Consider the following 8,618-nt stretch of genomic DNA (forward strand, 5'->3'; position numbering starts at 1 on the left):
GAAGGAATAGGAAATTCCCCTCAATGTCTCTATATCTCCGTGTAGTCTAAAATCTTGGTTTTGGCTTACAAATAGTGTTTCGAAACACAGATGTGTGAATGAGGCCTTGTGTAGGTTTCTGCGTTAAAAGCCAACCTGAAATCAATGGGAGTTGGTCAGTTCGTTTTTTCCAGGAGCCGGTTTGTTCTGGCTCCCAGAAAACGAAGCGAGATGCCCATTCTTCAGGCCTACCCGTATTTTGGACCGGAACCTGAGCGGCCTCCACCTCAGGTTCCGGTCCAAAATACTCCATCTGAACTTACCCTAAGCGTAGATCAAACTTAACTGAACTTGAATTGCTTTGTAAAGAGGAATGGTCCAAAATCCCTTCATCCAGGAGCCAGGAACTGATTAAAAGCTACAGGAAGCGACTAGAGGCAAAAGGAGGATCTACTAAATATTAATGTCACTTTTCTGTTGAGGTGCCCATACTTTTGCACCGGTCAAATTTTGGTTTAATGCATATTGCACATTTTCTGTTAGTACAATAAACCTCATTTCAATCCTGAAATATTACTGTGTCCATCAGTTATTAGATATATCAAACTGAAATGGCTGTTGCAAACACCAAAATATTTAGAACTAAACATGATTAAGATTAATAGGGGTGCCCAAACTTTTTCATAGGACTGTAGAAGAAAAAGTCCTGCATGCTAACGTCTGGTAAATAAATCTTCTCAAGACTGAATCCAAGTAGCGCTGTTTCATGTTTCTTGTATTGTTAGTGGAGTAAGGTTGGACCTCCTTAAGCTTTGCATCCACCAATAATACAGTGCTGTTCCATGTTTTCTTTTACATAGCCTATCCTAATGATAGGACATGAAAACGTATTCCTGGACAACTGCTTTAAAGGAGCAATGGAGGAATGTGGCCTAATCTGACTAAAAAAAAAAAATTCTTTCACATCATGTGGATTGTAGGCTAGGTTGTATTGCTACCTGGGGCACAGAGATGGCGCCAGAAGAAGACAAGACAGTGTAGATATTGTGATGCGTTGGACAAACTTGAGTCTTGGTATACATTGTGTGTATATATTGTGACATCTACCACCTACCTACATTGTTATAAGTCATGTATACCCCTTCATGGCAGTAGTTTTCCCTAATGGCAGTGTCCTCTGTTTTAAGAACACAACCAAGAGTTGAAGGTGACTTGAACCTGATTCCATTCTGATCAATGATGTGTGTGGGATGGGCTGGAAGAACATGTCTGATTCAAGAAGACCCCACTTCACAACATATTGAAATTAAAGTATCTACTGCTAATGTCTTGATGCTAAATGCCACAGAACCACTTTATAGGTCTTATGGAGTCCATGTGTTTGGCAGTAGGGTTGTAAGGACTGCTTTCAGTCATGACTGGGGCCTCTGCCTCAGGTTCCCATCCAGAAAACCCTGTGTGATCTTACCCTTATGCTCTCTGCTGTCAAGGAGGCGATTCCTGTCTATCTGCTGCAACCAAGGCCCGCGCCTCTGACAGTAGAGAGCTTGTTTGCAAAAAAAAACTAACAATGACTGTGTAACATCTTTGCCTGTCGGGCTTTGGCGTCATCATCCGGTTGCATGCTGCGGCGCAGGAGACGTGTTTGGCTGTGATTTCTTCTTTTGGGTTCGTTTTGCATTGTCTGAACACTGTCCTATTCCTTCACCTTGGTAATTGATTTCCCACCACACCCATCTCCTTCTCCTCTAATAGTTACATTTAGGCTGCATTCACACGGAGTAACACGGCACTCATTCTGACACGTAAACACGTGTCAGAGTGAGCACAGTAAAACAGAATCCCATTGACTTCAATGGGTTCGTTCTTACGCGCACTACCCATTGAACTCAATGGGAGGCTTTTTTACCTATTGCTTTCAATGTGATACGCAAGTGTGAACGCAGTCATAGTCTTGCCCTGTGATTGACAGCCTATCAGGTCCAGGGCAGGCAGGACAGGTCCAGGGCAGGTTCATCCTCCCTATTTACTCTTGGCTCACATTCACATTGGTGCTTGCTATTGCTTTGTGCGTGCTGGCTTTTGTCCTTGCTGTTTATTCTTATGCTCTGATTCTTGACCTCTGGCTTTCCCTATAGACTACTCTTTTGGATATCGATTTTTACACTGCACTGCTCGACTGTTACTGACCCCTGGCTAGCTGACCTCCCTTGTTGTTGTATGTCTTGTCCGCGTTTTGTGTGTCACGTATTTAGGAAGGGCCTGTCGTCCAGTTGTCGCCTATTACTTAGGATAGGACCGGCAAGCTGGAAGAGACAGACCAGGGCTCACTGTCTCTTGTGCCCCTTCCTCCAGGGTTCATCTACAACACTGGGGAACTGCTGTCTGGCACTTTCCTAACAGATTGCTTGGGAATGTTGGGAGATTGTTAGAGTTTTTAGTGGTGGAGTTGTTAGAGGTGGTGAGTTCCCCTTTAAGTCTCCTGTGCAGTTTTCCTCATCTCTGTTTGCAAACTATAGATGTCTTTCCATTTAGTGTAAGTAACTTTTAACAGGCTACTGGAGAAAGTAGAAGAGCTGATGTTATATAATGACAGCATTCCTAATATCTCCTCTTCTCTCTCATCTGAATAATAAAGCCATTATAAACAGTGGCTATTTCCTCATTCAGCAATGGAGATACAGGCAGGTAGGATTTGATTTACCGCAGCAACATACAAAGAAATTTTTAGAAAATCTCTTTATGTGTACAGGTGTAATGAAATATGTATGTTCATCGTAATATCACTAAACTGGTGGCCTGACACTCCTTTGTACACAGGGGTGGGGAATATTGTGCAGATAAACTAGCAGATGAATGTCTATTCCTGATCATTACCCCCATGTTAAATGGCCCTAACACACATAGATTATTATGTTCAGTCATTATATGAAAAATCATTAGGTGTAAATGCACCCCTAGCTACCACTTTAACCATTTAACTGCCAGGGTAAAACAGTATTGCATGAAAAATAAAAAGTAGCTAAATTTAAACACCAAATCACTTTTAACAGAGAGGGGACCTGGAATCTGCATGCCGTCTGTCAACTTTCTACTACAATGGTGGCCACTGATAGAACAGGAATTCCCAGTAATTTCATTAATACAAAGATTTTGTATGATGATGATACAGAACCCCGTACTGGTAGAACATATGCATGTATTTGCTTTGACGATCAGACCTGCCTATTTCATTGTATTGTATTATGCTGCAAGTAAATGCTACAAAATCAGTGTTAGAATTCCAAACAAAAAATATTATTAACACAAAAGTAAAAACAATTAAATAAAGAAACAAGACACCCCTCTGTACATTTATTTTGGTTAATCTCTTGAAACTGAACATACTTTAGCTATATACATAATCGCTACATATGCCAAAAGTTACAATTTGCCAGAACAAAAACTTATGTCCATTTTATTTTAATTTTTGCAACAATTATTAAAGAATTTATTTTTTTTTTCGCACAGATTTCCCCTACAAAGTATAAGAATATAAATAAAGTAAACTTAGGAATTGCTTAAAGGGATCCTATCATTAAAACGCAATATTTTGTGACTAACACGTAAGAGTAGCCTTAAGAAAGGCTATTCTTCTTCTATCTTTAGATGTCTTCTCCGCGCCGCCGTTCGGTAGAAATCCCTGTTTTCGACAGTATGCAAATGAGTTATTTTGCAACACTGGGGGTGGGCCCCGACGCTCAAACAGCACTGGGGGCATCCCCAATGCTAAGAGAGAACTCTCCAGCTTCGCCTCCATCTTCTTCTGAAACAGCCTCTTCACGCTTCTTCTTCCGGCGGTGGCTTCAAACTTCTAGGCCTAGGGCAAAGCCGACTGTGTATGCCCGCCGGCCACAAGAAAATGGCCGCTTACACAGTATTGTAAGCGGCCATTTTCTTATTGCCGGCAGGCATGCGCAGCCCGAGGCCTAGAAGTTTGAAGCCACCGCCGGGAGAAGACCCGTTGCTGAAGAAGATGGAGGTGGCGCTGGAGAGTTCTCTTGCAGCATTGGGGATGCCCCTAGTGCTGTTTGAGCGCTGGGGACCACCCCCAGTGCTGCAAGAGAACTCATTTGCATACCGACGAAAACTGGATTATATACCGAACGGCAGCGCGGAGAAGACATCTAAAGGCTATTCCTATGTGGTAGGCAGAAAAAATTGCTGGTCTCCGTTGTTCAGACAATAGACTATAATGGGGTCTGCTGGGGGTCCACCATTTTTATACTTAAACTTGTGGAGAGAACAGTCCTCTGTGCAGGAAATTTCTCTCTGGTGATTTTCAGCGGTTTCAGTATTGGAGACTCCGGCGCAGAGGTGAACCTAGCCTAAGTCTGCTAATACACTTGATTCTTTCTGTTCTGTAGATTTCTGACTATTAGTACAAGCAGGGTTGCAGTGGCAGATATCAACCACATATACAAAAACATAATGTACCCTGGTAGAAATGTTGGATTGCTGCAAAACTTGGCATGAAGTTATTGCTCTAGAAGATATGTAAATGATTACAAGTGTGGTCGGTTTAGACAGTAGATCTTGCCACAGAAGGGAATAAGAAGTGCTTCCACTGCTGCTTTATAAAGAGGATCTCTACTTTTAGTATATCTGTTTTTGAGAGACCATTGACTGTGAGACATACCTCTATGGTGAACACAAATACCCAGCTAAAAGACTTTAAAGGGGGTGTATCCTTGGACTGAGAAAAGCTAGATGTTTGAATTACCACCATCGAGGCCATTCTGACTTAGCTGTTAGGAGGTGATAGACTGGTTACAAGAGAGCATGGACACAGAACGAATAGGCTCCAGACGGCCCAGGCACACCAGCAGTGCAAAAGATCATTTGATCTGCTGACAGACACAAGATGCTCTCACAGCTTCATTGTCTCACCATCTAGACACAGGTGGCACCTTCATTACAAACCCCTGTCTCTGCCCGGACCACTGGTGTCATTGCACCCATTATGTATTCTGTCACTGATATGCAAGCCACCATCGCCTTCATTTGCTGTGGTATTGTAAATGAGAAACCTGGTCTTTTACAGATAGAAACCTTATCATCTTTGGCAATGAATGCAATTTTGGTTGAGGATCTGACAAAAAGTCAGATTCAAGTGTGGAGGCCTTTTGGTGAGTTCTTCACTCCTGCTTTTGCTGTATAGTGACAATCTGCACCAACTGCTAGTGTGATGATCTGGGGAGCCATCACATACGACATTCTCCCCGACTGGCATTTTTCAGCAGGATAACCACAGCCACAAACAGCAAGGGTTTCCCAGGGATGTCTTCACCAGATTGCAACACTTCTTTGGCCTGCCCAGTTGCTCGGTTTATCACTAATTCAGCATTTATTTGACCAGCTGGGATGGAGCTTCAGCAAACAACAAGTGTGCAGGATCTACAAGCCCAACTGCAACATCTGTGGGCATATGTGCCACAGGATGATATATACAGAACCGGTATGCCTCCTTGCCCAACCATATCTCATCTAGTATTCAGGCTAGGATACAACTGGATACATTTACCATTTTTCCCAACAAATATATCTGCTTGCTCTATTATTGTAGTCACTGTCATATATATTATCATTCCATTCACACACATAACGTTTCATCTGATTCCAACAACTTCTTCTTAGTGTATTATGTTTTGTCAAGGAGTGTATACAGAAAATATAAAGACCACCACTTACTTTGATGGCTGCAGCTTATCTACTCCCTTCACTGTGTGAGTTGCAGAACATGTTTAAAGACCTTTCATTTAGACCTCAGTAATTCTCCCCAGACTTTGGTCCATGTGGCTGCTGTACAGCATATCTCTAAGTTATGTTATTTGTTATCTCAGGCTAATCTACAATCAGATACATTTTCTTATCCTAGACCTAAGCTATCCTTGCTACTCTTTTCTTCAGAACTTTACCCCTCCATCCTGAAGTTATCCTGCACTTTGTATCTGTATATTCACAGATACTGGCTGGTGATGGGCAAATAGATCTACAGTTATATGACCTTCTTTATTAAAAGATGGCTGGATCATTGTACTAAACAAGCCATCTTACCTCTTTTGTCTTTCTAACTTGTCATAGGTTGCAAGCTCTCGTGAGCAGGGCCCTCAATTCTACTGTTAATTAGCAATAATTAATATAGGTGATATTTTACCTTTCAGTGTAAGTGGAAACCATGCAAAACATCATTATAGTGATCAGACAATGAATTGCTTAAACTGTTTTTTTTTTTTCTTGAATATTTAGTCATTTTGATTTAAATAGTAAAATTTAGAATTTGTCCATATGGTGTATTACCAGCCCAAGGGCTCATGCAGATGGCAGCCTTTCATCCATTGTTGATGCATTTTTTTAACACAGGACAACATTTTAAGAGGTAAAAAAAAACTGGTGTATCTAAAACCATTACATATATTAATTTTGTCTATGGGTGTTCATTGTATAGCTTATAAGAAACCACGTGATTTGGGCAAAATTATGTTTAAGGGTTGTTGCAGAAATATATTACATTTTTATGTTAGATCATGCAAAACATAACAAATTCTCAATTGGAATCATTGATCAAAATATTCTAGAGTCGAAAAATATGACTGTTACATATTTGCTATAGCGCCTCCTGGTGTTCTTTAGAATTCCTACCAGAGCATTTAACTGATGTGTCCAGTTCTGGTGCTTAATAGCTCAGACGCACCACACAAATACTCTTGTGCAATGGCAGCAATATCAATAAGAATCAAAGCACAAGAAGCAACTTATTTTAATCCGCATTCAACAAAGTGGGGAATTCAATATTTGCATCTTTTTTGGCCTCCTTTTATCTGCTTGTGCCTATAGTTGGAGGTATATTGCCATGCACCTTTTTAAAGAAGGAGTCATAAATGTCTTGTAAAATGTTGCTATAGATAAACCAGACCCACTGTCCTCAACAAAAAACAGCGACGAGCCTCTAAGATGAATTTATAGGGTTGTGTTGTGCCTTGCTCCATTATGGGTGTAGTTCAAACTGTAAGACTAATGCAGAGAATAAAGGCTAATGTAAGAAACAGAGAATTCTGGAAAGGAAGCCATGGTTATATACACAAGGATGAATTTGGTTATGCTTGATGTAATGTTGTATGCAATGCCCATGCTGTTCTTTGCCAGGATAAACATAAAGCTCATTTAGTTAAATACCAGCCAAGAAAAGAAAACCTAGGCATCCTACCAACACCAGGGGTGCGAATTTCTTATCAGGGATGTCAATTTCATCTGTCCAATGGGTTAGTTGGTTCAGTCTGCAGGCAGGCTAGTGCTGAGGGGTGTAGCTATAAGGGGTACAGCAGTAGCAGGTACTAGGCCCTGAACCAGGAGGGGGCCCCAAAGGTTCTTCTGCTGCATTAAATACGCCAGTATTCTAAATGGTCCAAGGAGACTTCTATCATTGGGAACACTGCCTTATATGTAGGAAGAGAGACTTACCTGGGTTCTTTCTCCATGCAATTTCTAAAGCATAAGGAACGGCTAAGGCTCCACATTGCAGATGGAAAAGTTACTTTTTTTTATTACTAATTTTGCCAGCAATTGTTTTTTGACCCAAAGCCAGAAGTAGATTTAATAGAAGGGAAGAAGTATAAGAACTTCCTTTATATTTTCCATTCCTTTTCAAGCAACTCTTGACTTTGGCTCAAATAAACTGCAACAAAATCTGAAATAAAAAAAAAAGCAGCTTCTAAAACATGGAGCCTTAGCCTTACGTTCCACGTTGCACAGACACAGCTTTTTTTGATGCAGATTTTGCTGCGTTTTTTTAAGCCAAACCCAGGAATGGATCGAGCAGAACGTAGAAGTATAACAGCTTCCTATATATTTCCTATTCCTTTTGTAGCCAGTCTTGGCTTTGGCTAAAAAAAAGCTGCATTTACACAACGTAGGGCCTCAGCCTAAGGCCATTTATAGACGACCCTGTGCAACTCGCCTGCCGTGATTTATAAGCATGGGCAGCACACGGGAAACACGCGGATGTCCGCCCTGTGCCACCCTTTCACAGGCTGTGCTTCTACGGCTCCTCTCATTAAATGAATACAAGCCACGAAAGCAAGGGCCGCAAAATAGGACATGAATAGGACCTATTCTATATTTTGCGGCCCGGATTGTCGGCCCGCACATGGTACTGTGAAATTCACGGTCATGTATTCGGGCCCATAGAGAAGAATGGGTCAGTATGCTATCTATGAAATACACGGATAGCACACTGAACACGGCCATGGTCTCCTGCAACCAGTCTAATACAGATCTCTAGGTGGCTCACGACAATTGTTATAGGTAATAATTGTCTGGAGACAGCTGAGATTTTTTTCATCTATAAAGCTCCTGACCCAGGTAAGTATTTGGTCAAGCAGATGAGCGGCTTATTTTATGCAGAAACTGATTTATGTGAATTGTTTACTTCTGTGATCAATTGTAAAGATGAACTAGGGGTCTGGAATTTAGTAATATGTGTGATATAGCGTATTCAAACATTATAGTATTTTACCACTAGTGTCTGTCATAATTGATATACTATCCAGTCTTCAGAGGACAATACGTGTTCCAGGATTCCAACACAGAGAACTGCATTA

This window comes from Leptodactylus fuscus, chromosome 2, assembly GCF_031893055.1.
Source record: "Leptodactylus fuscus isolate aLepFus1 chromosome 2, aLepFus1.hap2, whole genome shotgun sequence".
Taxonomy (NCBI): Eukaryota; Metazoa; Chordata; class Amphibia; order Anura; family Leptodactylidae; genus Leptodactylus; species Leptodactylus fuscus.